The sequence below is a fragment of the Notamacropus eugenii genome, chromosome 3 (genome assembly GCF_028372415.1).
Source record: "Notamacropus eugenii isolate mMacEug1 chromosome 3, mMacEug1.pri_v2, whole genome shotgun sequence".
NCBI classification, from domain to species: domain Eukaryota; kingdom Metazoa; phylum Chordata; class Mammalia; order Diprotodontia; family Macropodidae; genus Notamacropus; species Notamacropus eugenii.
This window is the reverse complement of record NC_092874.1, coordinates 150,139,242-150,158,271: the sequence shown is the minus strand read 5'-3', so window position 1 is coordinate 150,158,271 and position 19,030 is coordinate 150,139,242. Positions and strand designations below refer to the sequence as shown.

General features: G+C 39.6%; 1 protein-coding gene and 1 long non-coding RNA gene across 6 annotated transcripts in view; both read right to left on the bottom strand.

The window, feature by feature from the left end:
* The window catches only part of ATXN7L1 (ataxin 7 like 1), a 269,784-nt gene that overhangs the window by 111,102 nt on the left and 139,652 nt on the right, over positions 1–19,030 (bottom strand). The gene's annotated exons all lie outside the window — the stretch shown is intronic.
* LOC140533425 (uncharacterized) overlaps positions 2,903–19,030 on the bottom strand; it is a 42,746-nt gene continuing 26,618 nt past the window's right edge. The window contains exon 2 of the long non-coding RNA XR_011976916.1: positions 2,903–19,030. This exon is cut by the window's right edge and continues 13,908 nt beyond it. This is a non-coding gene — a long non-coding RNA (uncharacterized lncRNA).

Sequence of the window (19,030 nt, the reverse complement as noted above, 5' to 3'; positions counted from 1 at the left end):
TGTGTGTGTGCATGTGTGTATGTGTTAGAGATGGAGAAGAAGGGAAGGAATGAGTATCATTAGAACAAAACTCTACGTTTATTAAGGCTGGGAAGAATGAGCGGATGCCACAAGTCACTGATCCTCTCTGTTGCTCAGTTTCCCTCAGAATGCTAGTGCATGAGCATTTGCATTTTGGAATGGAACACTTGCTAGTGTGACACAACTCTAGTTTCATAATCTAGTCCCCTTCAATTCACCTCAAAGGGTTAATGTCTATTGGGCACATGTTAGATAACGGGCCTGGATACACGGCTCACTATCCCTTCTCTATAGTCAAAGCAAACCTTTAAAAGAGGCAGTGAAGTTCCCAAGGGGAGCTCTTTGTCCACTTGTGTAAAACCCGTTTTCCTTTCCCTCCAATTTAACTTCCCTTTGGATCTAGAGTTTAGGAAAATACTTCATAATTTCTACATTTGCCAAGGGGGCCAAAAATCCCATACTTCTCCCTGCCCTTCCCCCATTCAAGTCCCAAACCCTAACTAGTTCAAAACACTAGGGTGGGGGGATGGGATGGTAAGGCCAGGGCCTATAGGTCATACTTACAAAGAGCTGGTACCTCCTCTCCCAAGCACACATGCAGCGTCCTCACCCACCCGCTGCCAGTGGGTAACCAACTAACACAGTGAACCGGCACTAACTACAAAGCCATAGGGAGAGAAAGTAACAAAATTTCTGCCTTTGCCTCCTCCTCCTCCTCCTCCTCCTCCTCCTCCTCCTGCTTTCAACTGAAGCAAAAGAGGGGGGAGGACCTGAGGCCTGATTCAAATTTACCGCAGCAGGGGCAGGAGACAACAGGGTACTGAGCCGTTCTCTTCAAGATGCTGCTGGAATGGTTCCTGGATCATTCAGCCCAGCCCAGCTTTGAAGCAGCCCATCATTAATAACCATATTCCAAAGTCTCCTTAATTGTTCCAATGCAACTCGGTCACCCAAGCGCTGCTCCTCCTCCTCCTCTTTATCTCTGCTCTTATGCTTACATAACCCACGTGTCAGAGTCATATCTGGATGCTTTACACAGTGGGGAACCACACCTGGAAAGGTGCAGAAACACAAGCACATTCAAGGAGTTGAGCGACATTCTTTTGTGACATTCTTTGGGAAAAAAGTTGGGTTCGTCAGATGAGGGTGGAACTGCCCTCTAGGAATACTGGTAAGGGATCCTGGCAGCTTGGCAACCTCTCCATGAGTAGCTCCAAGCAACCTGCCTGTCCTTCAGTCTTCTTAAAAAAAATAACAGTTTTAATCATAAGAAAACAATTTGGTCAGTTGCTATTCAATGACTATTCTTTCTTTTTGTGACTTGCCCTAGGCAAAAATCCCCCAGCTTGGCATTTAATAACCAAACCCAAACTAACCAACCAGCAGCAAACCGAATCCCAGGGAGCTCTCCTTCAGAGGAATTCCTTTATGAATCTGAATTATGGATAGTATAGCTGATGGCGTAGGGAAGGAGGGCTTTTCCCTAAAGCCCAATCATCACTCTTAGCAGTGACTTAAGGACTAGTGCTCCCTCTCCTGGTTTTTAAGAGAGAGAATCAGAGTTGCTTCTACCAAATACTTCCCAAATGATGGGTTTGTTTTGTTTGATTGGTTTTAATTTTGGTCTGCATTCCCAGGTGCACTTTTACTGGGAAACAGTATTTGGTTGAAGCAATCTCTCTCTCTCTCTCTCTCTTTCTATGTCTTTCTCCTCTCTGTGTCTCTGTCCCTCCTTTCTCTCTGTCTCTCTTATCTCTTTCTGTCTCTCACACCCACACAAACATCCACATGTACCTCTTTCCCTCTCCCCCTCTCTCTTTCTACTCTTAATCCCTACACCTCTCTTTTACACAAGTTCCTTTTCAAAGGGTGATTTAAACAATATGCATCTCAACATGATGAAATACAATCTGTTATCAGAACTGACAATGTCAGAGTTATTTGTTAACAAAGCTGGGAAAGAAAACCTTTTCAGCTGAGGATGGAGAGCGAGAATGCTATAAACAGTGATAACTTGGGCCTCTCATTAACTCGCACCCAGCCACATCTGGTTGACATGCAGGGAACCTAGTAAGACAACTGAACTCTCCTCCCTAGGATTCAGTGTGTATATTTCATATGAACTCTTGCATGTCACAGGCGAGCAGAGATTTGGAAAGCATGGTGGCACAGACAGGAAGAGGCATTCCTAAATGTTGTACATTTAGATTAAAAACCTTTTTGCTATTTGTGGATTTTAGCTTGTTCCCCAAGCTGTTGCTCCACTATGCTTGGTTGTTAAGGTGGGCACGCAGGGTTATGGCTAACAGGACTGAAGTGCTCCTGCAGGCTGAATCATTTCAAAAGTCAAAGTAGAGGAGGAAGTGTTCAGGAGAGGAAATGAGAGCTGAAATGGCCAGGTTTGGAGATGGTGTCTGATTGCGTGTGCGTGAGCATGTGAGAGTGTGTGAGCATGTGAGTGTGCGTGTGGTGAGGAGGACTGGATCTTTCTTTAATTGTAAGAGGTGATATCGGGTAGTCTGGTGTAGCAGGGTCTACTAAACATAGAAGTAGTAAAAACCATATTAAATGTGGAAGCAGGAATACCTAGATTTTGATCCTGTCTCTGCCTTGCGCTGTGTGACTTTGGGCCAGTCATTTCAATAGCCTACAATGGCAGAGAAGACTTCCCCAGCATGGAGCTCCTGCTCTAAGGAGACCACAGTTCCAGATAGAAATCAATTGAGATAATAGTGACTGTAGTCCCTACTTCTCAGGGTAACTGGGACGTTCCCATGCTTTCGTTGTATTTACTGTAATGAGAAATCCCTATTTACCAGAGGCAGAATGAGCTCTTTCTTCTGTTTCCTTCCTTCCTTCCTTCCTTCCTTCCTTCCTTCCTTCCTTCCTTCCTTCCTTCCTTCCTTCCTTCCTTCCTTCCTTCTCTTTCTCACTAGATACCCCTTTAAAGTTTGGAAAGCATTTTACATATTACAATGTCATTTGATCCTCACAACCCTTTCAGGTAGGTGCTATTATTATTCTTATCTTACACATGAAGAAACTGAGTCTGAGAGGTCAGATGACTTGCCCAGGATCACAACAGCTAGTAAATGTCTGAGGCAGGATTCAAACTGAAGACTTACTAACTGCAAAACACCTAGCTCTCTCCACTATACCCAAATAACTGCTCTGGACCTGGAATCTAGAAGACCTGGATCCAAATCCTGCCAGTGACACTAGTTGTGTGACCACAGACATGTCACTTGACCTCTGTGTGCCTCAGTTTTTTTCATTCATAAAATAGGGATAAGAGTACTCACAGCACCCACCTCACAGTTATTGCAAAGCCCAAAGAAGAGAGTATAGAATTGTTTTTCAAACTTTAATGCATGCTATGAATGTAGGGTATTTTATTAAAAACTTCCCCTTAAATATGATTAAAGGACAGAGTGAACTAGATCCAGAATATTCTAGGTCAAAGGGGAATGGGAAAGTTAAGACAAAGGAAAAAGAGAGGGAAAGCCTACAGTTTTGTCAACAATAAACCTAGAAGAATTGCTTCTGCTTTGAAAAAGTCCATGAAACAATAATAAATGGAACCACACTTACTCCTTTCCCTACCCTTAATGCTCAGTGACAGCTGATAATAGTGTTAAAGCCCAGGACACTAACTTGCATGCTGCTTACTTCTCCCCAACATTTCCACCCTAGGTACAGAATTAGAGGCACATCTAAGGCAGGAATCCTTAAACTTTTGGGGATCATCGACCCTTTGGGAGGTCTGATGCAGCCAAAGAACCACTTCTCAGAACAAAGTTCTGAAATGCATAAACAGAGGATTACAAAGGAAACCAATTATATTTCAATATAGTTATCAAATTAAAAAAAAGTTCATGGACTTCAGGTTTTTTGTTTTTTAGTAAAGAATTTACTCAAATACTGACTTGTAAGTAGGATCAAAATATACAACTGCCACCCCTTTCCCTATCTGGATTTTTCTGGATCTTTGGATTTGAAGTCGATCAAATAATGGACATGATAATTATCATGATAGCTAACGTTAACGTAGAGATTTGGTTTACAGTGTGATTTACATATATTATCTCATTTATTCTACACAATAGGTTCTGGTGGGTCAGTACAACAAATATTTTGCTATGAGCATTTTTTTGGATGAAGAAACGGAGATCCAGAGACACTACATGACCCCAGGGTCAGAGACCCAAGGCTTCTGACTCAAAGACGAGTGCTCTTTCCAGTATTCCACAAGAGACTTCCATTTGAAATGTGGAAAATGTCATTTTAAATTTCTATTTCTACCTAAATTATAGCATTTAATGCCACGACCCACACATCCTCCCCTCACCCCACACTTTTCTTCTCTGCATCCTCAACTCAAAATTTCCAAACCATTCAGGAAATACCACTAGGGGAAATAACAAAAGGTGTTAGCAAATACCAGTGAAAGAAAAGGTTAGATCTGGTGGTATTCCAGGACAGAAGATCCAACAAAACAGCTGTAGATTGCTTAAGATACTATCCTTACAAACTATATCTTGTAAGCTTTGGGAAGGCTCTTGTACACAGTCACCTCTGCATGACTAAGCTGATAAAGAGCTGCCATCCATGACACAGTAATTGGGACCGTCTGAAATCTCAGGTACCCAGAGAGGCTCTAGGGAAATCTGAGGAATGAGGTGCCAATACTTGCCAATTCCCTCAAGGGGGCAGCAGGGAACACTTTCTTATCTCACGCCTGAATCTCCTGCTCTATGTGAGCATGCACCAGGATCCACCAGGAGATAGGGAAGGGCCAGAAAGAACTTTCTTATTAAGTAAATAGAACCAGGAAAACAACATACACCAGCAGACCTTAACCTGAACTCTATGCACTTTAAAAACTTGTTTTAAATAATGATTTCAATATAATTGGGTTTTTTTTGGCAGTGCTTTGTATTTTATCTTATGCATTTAAAAATATTATTCTGAGAATGGGTCTATACAGGCTTCATCAGACTGCCATGAGTCCATGACACACAAAGAAGTTAACACTATGGGATGCTGCTATATATTGCTGATTCTGGTAGATGTGTTGGTCAGTGTTATTGAGATGCTTTTTTACCTTTTTCTTTTAAATTCTTTGTTACAAGAGGTGGCTCACTAGGTAAGGAGGAAAGGGAGGGATATATTCAGAAACGAAGGTGATACAAAATAACAGATATCAGTAAAAATAAGATTTTAAAAAGAAAAAAAGGCACTCTGCACTTTCTTCCCTCTCCCTAAGACTAGGGTGAGGTATGCTCAAACGACTGAATTTGCTTCATTGATCGTCATTCAGGAAAAGTGATATTCCTGCAATAATGAGGCACATTACAAATTGCAATCACAATGTCAGAGTTGGAAAGGACTTCCTCATAATCTCTTATTCCCCCACTATAGAGATTAGGATGCTCTCTCTCAAAATAATAATTCATATTTATAGAGTTTTCACCACTTTACATACTGCTTTCCTCACAACAATCCTGTGAGGTAGTGCAAGAATAGCTCCATTTTACAGATGAGGAAACTGGGGCTAAAAGAGGTTGATGTGGCCGGGTCACAAAGCTTCTGTATTTTAAGAGCTAATATTTTTTGGGGGGAGGAAGCTGGGTTGCAGAGAGATAGAGTGATATGTACCAAGTTACTCAGCTGGGTAGTGGTATAACTGGGACCCACGTTTCAGGGCTCTTTCTAGGTATATCACACTGCCTTCCTTTATAATGATCAGAATTTAAGAAAAAAAATCTTTTAAACTATGAGGTTCTTTTAAAGTAACCCAGTATAATTCCTACCCCCTAATTCCTATTCCCTAGAAAGAAACATTAAGACAAATTAGATTACTGGCAAGCAGATCTTCCCTTCCAATCATACTGACCCCTCAGGTCACTGCAAGAGGATACAGTATTATTTAATGTAATAAGATTAAAAAATTCTGATTGCACAACTTGATTGTTCACGAGGGTTGTTCCCTGCCCAGCTGGTATTCTGCTGAAGATAAAATATGTGACATCATAGCCTCAGCCTCTTGGTTGCCAACCCTCTATATCTTGACATTATCTATTTTCCTCACTTACTAAGGTTGTGGAATGTTCTCCCTTGGAGATCTTTTTAAGATTGGGAAGGCCAATCACCTTAAGATAGATGGATTAAATATGATTATGATTTGAATCAGGGATTGGGACCAGATGACCTCTAGAGATCTTTTCCAGTTTTGTCATTCAATACCAAGTGACATTTGCTTAGGACTTAGCAAATTAGTTTGAATGAACAAACCCCGAATTGGGGCACTTACAGGTCAAAAACATATCTAAACAGTTCTCAGTTCTTGTTGACTGTACCTCTACAAGATCTTTAACAACTTCTTTCTTTCTTTTTCTCTCTGTTTCTATCTATTCACGTATCTATTTACCCACCTATGCATCTATCCATCCATCCCCTGCTCTCCACCTACAGAACCATGACCCCAGTTCTGGATTTTATCTTTCCTTGACTTTACTACTGTTATTGCCTCTCACTAATCTTTCTCCTTGCCAGTCCAACCTTCACACCACTGCAAAAGTAATCTTTCTACTGCATAGTTTTGACCATGACACCCCTGCTCAAAATCCTGCACTGGCTTCATTTTTGGCATTTTGGGCCCTGTACAGTTCACCTCCCATTCAACTTCTCCAAGTCATTACCTGGTACTTTTTCTATTTTCCTGTGAAATCTATTCCCTGGGTTTGAGCTCAACCTCTCTGGCCTCTGGGACAATTATGGATTCTATCTCTTCCATGAAGATTCCTGGATTCCCTCAAAGGGAAAACATTTTCCTTTCTCAACACTACTTAAAGCACTTTGTCCAGTTGCTACTACTACTTTGGTTACATTCTATCTCATACTATACTATGTGGGCATATGTTGTGTCTTTCAGAAAAGTGTATAGATATACCAGTCCCTTGGGCTACCTATCATGGCAGGCAGGCATCGTGTTATTGCTCCTCTTTGTACCCCAGTGCCTTACACATAGACATTTAATAAACGTCTATTGAATGAATTGAATGAAAGTATTAAGTCGGGGAATACATTAGCTCTTCCGATGGCTACTTTCAGCAGCTTCAGACAATGCTTTCCTTCAGACCCTAATGCATTAATGGGCCCAGGATTACCCAATCCTCTGCTCTTTCCTCCACCTTTGCTATTCTATTTGGTATGGTCTGAGTTAGAGCTATCACTGGTGAGTTCCCAAACTCAGGCTGGTTGGCTTTTTGTTTCTTTTTAAATCCTTTTAAAAGATCTCAAGTTTTCTGTGTAGTACTAACAATAAAAAAAAAAATCTCACGGTTTCTGTTTGTCCCTTCTCTTTAAAGGTCAAAAACTTAATCTCCTTTGCAAAATCTCTATCATTCACCCCCACATATATGACTCAGCTCTTTTTGCTCCAGCATGAAAAGGAACACATGTTTAAATAGGCACAGTGATAAACCATTTATACAGAGCTTTATGTTTTGGGTGGTGCTACGTAGTGATTTTGACTCCTCCCCAAATGTACTCAGTTAAAAAACCCTAGCAATTATGTGTGGAAATTCTTGAAATTAACCCTTCCGTATTAGTTTCAGGCATCAGCCCCAGCACCCATCATTGACTGGAGAAATCACTGTGGATAAAGGGTCAACCTTCTTCAACACCACTAAAATCAACAGCTGACCCACTGCCATAAGGCCCTGGGAAGAGCAGCACCACCCCCTAACCCCCCAACTCTGCTTCCAGCCCAACCCTCAAAGCCATTATTCTTGATCCTACATGTTGACTACTGCTCCTGCAGGTGCTGCAGCCACAGCTACCAAAGAGCCAGAAAAGAAAGTTCTCACTAAAATCCTTGGCACTAGCACACGGTCTAACATTAGAAACAGATGTGACTGTATTACTGGAAATGGCATTAAAGGAGATAAATCCCTCTATCTGCTCTGCCATATCCTAAGAACCTCCATGGGACCTTTCCATCTGACTTGAAACTAAAACCTCAAGGTATTGTCTCTCATATTAGAATGTGAGCCTCTTGAGAGAAGGGACTGTCTTCCTCTTCTATTTATATCTCCAGTGCTGAGGACACAGTAGAACACTCAACAAATTCCCATTCATTCATTCCTTCATTCATACTCTCATTACATTACTTATTGTTTAGACTAATGAAATAGCTTGGTGAACTTACAATCTTCCTCCTCTTCTATATGACTGATTAAGAAGTTGGATGTGGGGTCAGAAAGACCAAGATTCAAATTTGGCTTCAGACACTTATGACCTATGTGACCCTTGACATCTCACTTAACTTTCGAAGCCTCAGTTTCTTAATCTGTAAAATGGAGAAAAGAGCACCTACTTCACAGGGTTGTTGTGATCAGATGTAATCATTTATGTAAAAATGCTTTGCATACCATAAAGTGCTATATCAGCTATTCCTATTATTCCTACATATTCATCATGGTATAGTGCAAGACTATATAGGTAGGAAGTGGGAAGTAGGAAGCCATGAGTTCAAATCCCTCCTTTGATACTTAATATGTGATTCTAGGCAAATCACTTAAGCTTTCTTGGCCTCAGTTCTTCATCTGTAAAATGAGGGGGGCTGGGTCAGATAATGCCTGAGGTCTCTTCCAGTTCTAAATCTATGACTAGGATAATCTTTCTAGTGCTCTGGGATAAACACACCTGCTCAAAAACATTAAATCGTTTTCCACTGTCACCCTAATAAAATCTAAACTCCTTAACCTACCATTCATTCAAGGCTCTACAACTGGGCTCCAACTTATTTCTAAGGCCTTATTGCATAGTACTTCCTCTCACATACTCTCATCCTCCAGTCAAATGAATTACTCACATGTCCCTGCCAGATTTTCCCACCTTGATGCTTCTGTTCATCCTGCCACCAATAGCAAGAGTGCCCTACTCCTCAACATTTAAGGCTTAACTCCAATGCCATCCTCCTTAACGATATCTCAGACCTTACAGCTAAAAGGATGATCTCCTTCATTAGAAATCATTTAGCACTTTTTGGTCCTCTTACACAATTATATTATAATTTGCATTAGAGCGATTTATTTACATGTATTTCTAAACTATACTGTAAGTTCCCTGAGGGTCAGGATCATCTCTGATTTATCTCTGTATTTCTCCTAGAAGCCAGACCAGTGCATGGCACAGATGTTTAAATAAAAAGATTGTTTAATGACTACTGAATGAATTTATTTGTCCAGGAAGAGTGGGGGAAAAATCTGACTTGATACTAATTATTACAAAAACCAAATCCAGGTGTCAGAGAACATTCAATCTAGTTACTCCATATTCTTGACTCACTGTTTACTTCCTTCTCAAGGAAAACCTCTGATCCTCAAGGGCTTCTTACTCCCAGCATGGATCTCTCCTTTTCCTTGCTCTTAATTTCCTTATATGTCAACTTGCTTATACTTTTTTCTTGGACTGTCCCTTCTTGGACTAAACCCTTTATCTAGAGAATGGCATCTGAATATACACTAGAAATCAGAAAGGAGTAGTGGAGATAAGGGAGGAACTGTATGTTGCAATGGAAAAAGAATAGTGCAATACGGTTCAAGTCCTGACTGCTCTTCATATGCTGGGATGTTGTGTAAGCCAATGGACCTCTCTGGGCCTCCCCTATAAAATGAAGGGGTTGGACTTTTAATAACTTCCTGCTTTAAGAGAATGGGAGCCTTTTGCACTTTACAAATTGAAGAGACATTAAGGTCCCAAATCACACAAAATCTTAAGGTTTGATAAGTGTCAGGGTGGTTTGGGTCAATCCTAAACCAAAAAAAAAGGCCCCCAAAACTCCCAAACCCTAATCCCTTGCTGATGTTACAGAATCATTTAATTTTGTGGCTGGAAGGGATTTTGAGATAGTGAATAAAAATCAGTATCTAATTAGAAGCATACAGTGAATCTTCTCATTGTCCCACCTTCCTCTAACTAAACCAAGACAGGAACATTTGTAAGGTATGGTACAGTGGAATACAGACCACAGAGAAAGGTAGGCACTGCTTCCTGAATGGAAGTCAGAATTCTTTAATACGGCCTGGTTTTCCCAAGCCTCTTAATGCCTCTTCCTTCTCTGATAGGGGATGATTCTGACTCCATAACCCCAACATCTGGCAGCCTGGATTGAACAGTAAAACTTCTTTCTTGGGGAAAATATACTTATGTTATTTTAAAACTATTTGCTAGCACCTAGGTATGGAAAAAGTCTTCATACACTTCTGTTCAAGTCTTTTCTTCTGAGCAAAACTCCCTTTAAAGACCTACATTTGCATTATCTGTCCCTTGCACTCTGCCCAGAGCTTCCACTTGTCTTCCTACACATGAAGCCAATAGGGCTAAGTATCAGCAAAAGTCCTCAACTATGCTTCCAGTGAACCCAGCTTCTCTTTTCTGTTCCCTGCCCCTATCCTCAGTGGTATCATCTTGCCCTTGTCAGTGCCCTCTTCTTTTCTACTCCCCAGGTGCGAGAGAAGAGTGATACCATTATTCACACAGTCAAAAACTCATTTATACCAAGGGTCTCCTCTTCAAAATATCAGGATATTGGGGGTTATGTGTGGATTTTTTTTTTTTTGGCTTGGTTATACTTATTATAGGTGAAGGCTTAAGAACTTTTTTGGGGGGAGGAAGAAAGAGAGGGGAAATACTCCAATAGTGACACCCCAAAAAAGAGAGAAAGAAAAGAGCATCAATGAAGCTTTCAAAGTAATGCCCAGAAGAGAAGAGAGACATAGACAAACAGGGTAGTTTTGAAATTAATGTATTGACTTAATTATTTTCTTTTAAAAAATGAGATAAGCTGGATGTAGTGGAGAGTCATTCTTGGTTTCATGTGCAACCCCCCTTTTCTGTTCATTGTATATGAAAATGTTCATGTTTGTTGTTTGTTGAGTTCAGAACAAGAATATACATGCATCTATGTGTACACACACATATAAAGAATCTCATGAGTTACTTGAAGCACCAGCCTCTTTTTCTCTTTCATTCAACTTTTCCTTGAGCTTTGCCAAGGACAGGACCTCACTATATCCCCCAGACAGTCCATTTCATTTCTGGACAAATCTAACTGTTAGGAAGTCACACATACATATACACATGCACACATGAATATATTACAAGTACATACAAATAAACATACATAGCTACATCTGTATCTGCCTGCCCATAATTTCTATATAATGCCCATAGTTCTCTTCTCTGGAACTGCAAAATATAAATCCTCAACCTCCTTAACCAAAGGAGAGAGGTGGCTTTTCCTCATCTCTTTCCTGAGGCCAAGATTAGTCATTATAACTATCTGGTGTTTAGTTTTAATTTCATTGTACTTTTCACTTCCATTACTGTAGTCATTATTTAGTTCTCCTGGTAGTTAACTTCATTCTTTATCAGTTCACGCAAGTCTTTCTGTGCTTCTCAGAACTTCTCATCCAAATAACCTTTCAAAACAAATCCAAACACAGATAGATGCAGAGGCAATGAGGGATGGACATGAATGAATAAGCATTTATTAAGTGCTTACCATGTGCAACCACTGCAAATACAAACAGAAAAATAAGGCAGTCAATATCTGCCCTGGAAAACCCTGCGTAAATGAAATCCAGGACCTGAGGGAGCTGCTGTTGGGAAGAGGCATGCACTTGGTAGCTTACTTTTAAAACTAATCATTCTTGCTAATTAGGTGTTAATTAAAGAGGCCAAGAACTGTCAGGACCCTCTGAATTTTATTTCCCTTGGCACAAAGCTCTGGTTACGCTTCCTAATTATGGTATTGTATATTAATGTATATTGCAAGATATTTATACTACAGTCAAACTAATATAGCTCTAATGTTCACCTTGAATGTCTGAAATGCACTCTGCCTCACCTTAGTCTTTTAGAATCCCTAGCTTTCTTTCAGAATCAGCTCAAAGACCCCTTCTATGAGAAGTCTTTCCATATAACTCTAGCTGCTGGTGTCTTCACATCCAAAATTAGCTTCTATCTATTTTGCATTTATTTTTATATGTTAGTAGTTCTCCCTGACAGTAAGATCCTTAAAGGCAGGGATTATTTCATTTCTGTGTCTGTATCCCCAAGGCCTAGTACATGGTAGGCATTTAATAAATGCTTATTGATTGATCTTCCTATTTCCCATGGTTCTTAGGACAGAGACTTTGCATGAAATATAAGTAGTATAGCACTACTATACTAGGTACAAGTATCTTTGCTGAATGAATGAATGGTGAGGAACTTAGGAATCTCAGGAGGTCAATATTCTAAGGCAGGAGTTCTTTATCATTTTTATAGTTTTGAACCCTTTGGCAGTCTCCTGAAGTCTAGACCCCATTCTCTGAATAATTTTTTAAAATAATGGATGTGTTGGTAATGACACAGGATGACTGAAAGGGTAAGAAATTTTGTATGGTGGGAAGGGACCACCGTAGCTTTTCAAGCAGGGGAGTGACATAATTAAAACCTCTACGAGGGAGATTTTTCTAATAATATCATTCAGTCTTCCGTAGTTGAGGAAAAAATGGACATAGGACAATCAGCTTGGGTGCTACTAGTAGTGTTTCAGGACTATGGGTGTAAAGGCTTGTGACTTCATTTCTACATTTAAGAGGGAAAACCCTGCCACCTTTATCCATGGAGCCAGAAGACCTATGGAAAAGCTAGGTCAGCATAGTAACAGTGCTCAGTTCTGTACACAGCTTTTCATTCAGAATTGAGATATATAACTTTTAAAAATTTAGTTCTGAAATATCCTCTGGAATCACAAGTTTCAATAAGTGAATTTTTAAACATCATACACAACATTCTTTTCTTTTTCCTTCTTATGACCAATTTTACCTCAAAAAAACCAACTCATTTTCCCACTAGAGTGCCTACTTCCCATTTCCAATCTGAGACTTTTCAGCTATAACAGGCACTGATGGAAAACAGAAATGCCATTGGTAAAAAGAAGCCTTCTTTGGGGACAGCAAGGCCTCCCAAACCCCAGATCATACTTTTGCTGGCCTCCCAAACCCCAGATCATACTTTTGTTGGCCAGTGTGGCATGAGTATGTTTGCTTTTCTAAGCTGAGACAAGTGGATACTGTCAGACCAGGTCTGTACTGCCTTTATACCAAATTTGCCCAACCAATTAACATAAAAGCAATGGTAGCTTCTTTGTATTAATGTTGAAGATGTAGCTAGGAGAGTGTGATGGAGAGGTAGGTGAAGACTAGCAAAAGCGAGGAGGAAGGGTAATACAGTTTTTTCCGAAAGGGCTTAAAAGAAACTTTAGACCAGGCCCAGGAAGTATATATTCCTAACGTGGTATAATGGACAGAGTACTGTCCTTGAAGTACAGAAGACCTGGGTTCCAATCCTTACTCTGATACTTACTTGGCTTCATTACCATGGGCAAATCACTTAACCTCTTGCAACCTTTTTACTCAGTAAAAGGGAGAATATAATACCAGTAATATTCACCTCACAGGTTTTAGAGATTATAGAGCTGGAAGGGACATCTTAAGGTCCAACCTTCTGACTTTAGAGATGAAGAAATTGAGGCTTATGGAGGGTGAGTAACTTAGGTCACAAAACTAGCAAGTCAAATGAAACAATAAAGCACAGTCCTTGGCACAGAGCTGGTGCTTAATAGATGCTTCTTCCCTTCTTGTATCCTAAGTAGGATTTGAACCTAGGCCCTAGCACCTAGGGCTCCTTCCACTATAATAAGAGATAAGACACTGAAAATGCTCTGTAAACCTCAATGCTAGCTACGATACTAATTTATATCATATTGCCTATTTACTTATACAATTACATGTGATCGATCAATTACACAATACTGTCATTGTCATCTGACATTTGTGTAATGCTCTGTATAAACACTAAGATGTTTTCATCTCATTTGATCCACACATCAACGCTATGAAATAGGCAGGGCAGGTACTGTCATCTCCATTTTACAGACGAAGAAACACGTGTGGCGATGTTAAGAGATTTGTCCAATACCAGTATGAGAACCCAAGGCTGTTGATTAGCAGTGCAATACTCTGCTGATCCAGAATGCCCCAAAGCTTCCTTCCAGAATCTACCAGTCCTTTGTTAGCTCTCACCAAATCTGTTTATAAACTTATGGGGAATAGATCTTTCTGCATCAATAACAATGAAATTAGCCCTCACATCTGTGGAAATTGTGCCCTAGATTCGAGCAGGCCTTTACATGAATGTCGTATCAATCATTTGTAAGGAGTGGGAAATTAAGCTCAAGTCTTTATTAAACTCTTATTTCGCACAAGGCAAAACCAAGACTAATTGCTCTTCTGTAGAAATGACCAATTTGCTAAAACTAAATAAACAAAAACCCTTACACTAAACAAACCAAGAAATAACAGGAAATCTGTGGTTTTAAATTCAAATATAAAGGGGGGAAGGGCACTACACTATACATAAGGATCCCTTCATGTGGCATAGTGACTTGGAAAACCACACATTAATATTATCTAAGTTCTATTGTATTCTTATTTATTTTGTTAAGTATTTCACAATGACATTTCAATCGGGTGGTGGTGATGGTGGGATATAATGGAATATTTTTTCTGAGTGTTTCATACTTTTGCACTAAAACATTTAGAAACAGACTTAAGCCCATGTTCACATGCAGAGTCAGGCCTGGAATAATCTGACAGGAAAAAAAAATCTATCAGGAAGAAGGTCCTTCTTATTGACGGGTCATTAAATAATGTACAGCTTCACTATATATAAAAAAAGTCAATACACTTAACAAAGGCAATGCTGATAACTAAGTGAATATCACAATTGATGACCAACTCTATTGCTCTTTTGAGAATAAATTTACAGGGTGTCATATTAGTAAAAACAATCTGCTGGATGATTGGAGTCATCTACTTTTGGTTCTACTGTGGTAAATATGAGCCCATGGGTATCACCTCATGCCTGGACAAGCTTATGAATTGCTTTGTCTGTATTTTGCTTCTCATCATTTCAATGCACATTGATATAATAATAGTTGACATTTATATAGAAAGGTCTGTCTTTAGAAATGTCTGTCTTTCTAAATGTCTGTCTATCTATCTATATAAGGGGGAGTAAATGTGAACACAAACAGCCAATTTTTATTTGCATTGAACCTGTGATTTCAATGATGTAAGGAGTTCCTGGCAGGAATTTCTTCTATCAATGCACATTGTTATCACCTTGCAATTTATAGTCCTAGAAACAAGGGTTCTTGACTTTTGTGTGCCATGCATCCTTTCTAAGAATAATGTTTTAAAATACATTAAATACTAAGAAATGTAAAGGAAATCAGTTATATTGAAAGAGTTATCAATTTATCTGTCTTTAAAGTTCATGTTAAGAACCCCTTCCTTATAGTTGCTTGGGGTACAGAGGGTTTAATTATGATTTCCCTGGGGCTGTACAGGCAGACTGTCAGAGGCAGGCCCCAGCTGACTCTGAGGCTGGTTCTTTATCTACCATGACACATGACCTGTCCTCATGTATATAAGGACTTAATATTTGCAAAGTTATCCACCCATCTACCCATTCATCCGTCCACATAATTTCATTTGTCTTAATCCAACTTGGTGCTATCACATACCTAAAAACTGAGACGGGATAACTAATTTCCCCATTTTCACACAACAAGCTTATGTCAAAGATGGGGCATGAACTCTGAATCCAGTACTCTTCACTGTGCTGCGTTTCCTATCTACAGCTCCTTGAATACCTGTCCTTCATGGACCATACGACCAACAATGACTCCCTGTCTCAACACCTTCACTGAGCCAGATCAGTTTATTCTTTTAACAAGATCCTCATCTCAGGCCAAGCAAATCTCCATGCTGTTATTCTCACAAACCACAAAAATGGCAGGGATATGGAGAAATGATGAACATCTTCACCATTGCATGTGTCCTACATTTTCCCCTTGGCCTATACAAACTCATCCAGGCAGAGCTGCACCAAGTAATTCTAGAGCCTGGGGTCAGTTTCATAAAATGTGCTTGGGTCAAGTGGTACAAAAGGCACTCTCAGCTCAAATTGAGTGGGGGTATCAGGGACAGAAACTTTGGGTCTGGTAGACACAGAGTGTCATGGGGGAAGAGGGCCACTAATAGTGCCTCATGGGTAGGGAGGAGACCCTAGACCACTATACTCTGTTGACAGAGACTTTGGGACATAATAAAGCTATGGTTGGTAAGGTTTTCTCTTTGTTAGGGAGTAATGTATACTAGAAGAGAGGAGCTGACTCCTGGGGTGGGAGTGGGAGGAAGTAGGAGAAGTATGACATTTGGCAGCTTCCTAATTATTTTGTCAATTAGGTGTTAAGGCCAGTCATTTGTGTCTGCTATCACTTTGCTCTACGACAAAGACTTGTTCACCCACTCCTTGTTACAGCTCTGTTCTCTGGAAGTAAATTCACCTTCTTCAGCAATCTTGTGAGATCAGCACAACTATGCTGATTATTTTTTTACTTAATGTATCCTCACAGATAGTACGCTTACACAGTATTAATTTGTACTTAATTTTTAAGTTATTTTGTAAAGGGTTCATGTTGTATATCCTTCTAGATAGAGGCATACTTTCCAATTTTTATTTTTTTGTATTTTCCCATAGTACCTAACTTATAAGGTCTCATAAAATCATAGGTAGTTAAAAGATCATCTAATCCAACCTCCTTATTTTAGTGGAGAGGAAAAAGAGTCATAAAATAATGTCTTTACATCTGAAAAAGACTAATATTTTACAAACAAGGAAACTGTCTTTGTTACAGATGAAGAAAGTGGGGTAAGGAGAGCTGACATGATTTGCCCTAGATCACAGAACTAGGATCAGAACCTGAGGTTACTGACACCTGTTCTTCTGACCTTTTTACCACTGCCTCAGTATATATAATCTGCTCTTGTCAACAGTTAACTTAGTAACAGTTATGACTGAAATCCATTAACACATAAACCATTACGGAACACATCATGGCTTCTTACGTCAGAGCAAGCCTGAAGGCCCTTGGTCACACATATCAGCAAAGCTGCATACTTAAGACCTGTTCTAGACAGATTGATTTGGATAGTAGTCATGGGGAAAGGACTGTGTTGTTTTTTTATCTTTGCATCCCCAGTTCCTAAGCATGGGATCTTGCACAAAGTAATTGCTTAATCCATATTTGCTGAACTAAAATGAACTTTGTATTTATGATCTGTTGAAATAATGATGAAATTAAATGAGTATTTAAATGCTTTTTTGTTTTTATTTTGCTTTTATAAGAGGGCTTTGGGTAGGGTAAATTGGGGAGAAGAGTGGACTGGAGTCGGGGACTAGAGTTCTAGTCTTGGCTGTCTTACAAACTAGCTGTGTAATGAACATCAGTGATTTTACTTCTCTTGACTAGTTTTTTCATACATAAAATGAAGGTTTTGGACACTTTCTCAGATTCTTTCCAGTTCAGGCACTTGAAGATCCTGCTGTCTGAGAATCCTGCAATACTTTGCAAATGTTATTATGGGGCACCAGTGATGTAAAGACAGGCATGAAAACAAGGGTTGAATAAATCTAACTAATTAGCCATATAGTGTTGTGGAATGAGTAGTGTTTTTGGTGTCAGAAGACCTGGGTTCAAATCCAAACTGTTTATTATCTGTGTTGTCTTGGGCAAATCACTTTATACAGAAGAGTGGAAAGAGCACTAGATTCAAAATCAGGGGACCTGGGTGTAAATCTTTGTTCTGTGATTTGTGTGACCTTGGGAAAATCAGACAACCTCTCTGGAACTCAATTTTCTTATCTGCAAAATGAAGGGGTTGGATTCAGTGACCTCTAAGGTCCTTTTTACGTTTATAGCTATGATCCTATGATTCTGTCATTTAAAACTTAAATGAATTTGGGCAGGTGACTTGATATCTCTGGACCTCAGTTTCTTTATCTGTAAAATGAAGTGGTTTGGATTTTAATGATGCTCTGATGATCACATATTAAAGTGAAACACAATATAGACAAATTCTGTATTAAGACTGCTCTAATATTATTTTGTAACAATATGAATGTGATATAATCGGACCTCACAATAAACTCTGCTGTAACATCATTGCCCACATATAATATTGTTTTCAATGGAACGAAACTGTACCCTGGAATAGTTTCACTTGACATTGTGTTTGAACCAATTAAGGACATCAGCTGGGGATTGCCTGGATCAGCTGTCTGAGGAAAGGCCCAACTCCATAGACCTTATTCAGTAATTTAGAAGAAAGACGCACCTCTCTCAAACTGATGTTTTCAACAGCTTTACCCTGAAGATGGACATGTTGGCCCTTTGCACATCCTGTCTCTGCCTCCTTTTTTTTTTTTTTTAAGTTTATTATTAGAGGAATGAAGTGTTTCAGGGCACTACAACCCACAAGAAGAGCAAAACAACTCTCACAGCCAGGAGCAAACACTGTCTCCTCTGTGCTCCCACAGCTGGGCCTGACACTGGAGAGGAGAGAGAGCCATCAGGTGGTTTCTGAAAAGGTTGGACATGCCAGCAGGGCAGGCTATTAGAAAGGGCAATTTCTCTTCTAGAACAGCATGAGAAATACATACAAGAGAAATGTGGAGGAGAAGAGACATGTGAGTCTGGGGATTGGTCTGAACTTTGATCTAAGATGAAGCTGAAAGGAAATGCATACGTAGCCCATTCTTGATTATTTGTACTAGTGGAAAGAAGGAGTAGTAAGGATTATACAAAAAATATGCTTATGTTTTCCTTTGGAGTGCATATTACATTTCTATGTTAGATTCTTTTTAATCATTTCTGATTTAGGTGAATGTTTAAAATTAGTTTGTATTCGCTCTCCTCCCTATCAGTGTGATAATGGGACTTTCTTGTTAGAATGTTCATATATTAAGTGGTATGGATTCAGGATTCTACCAGGCTAATCTACAAAGGAACATTTAGTTTGGATAAGTTTTATAGCTGATGAGA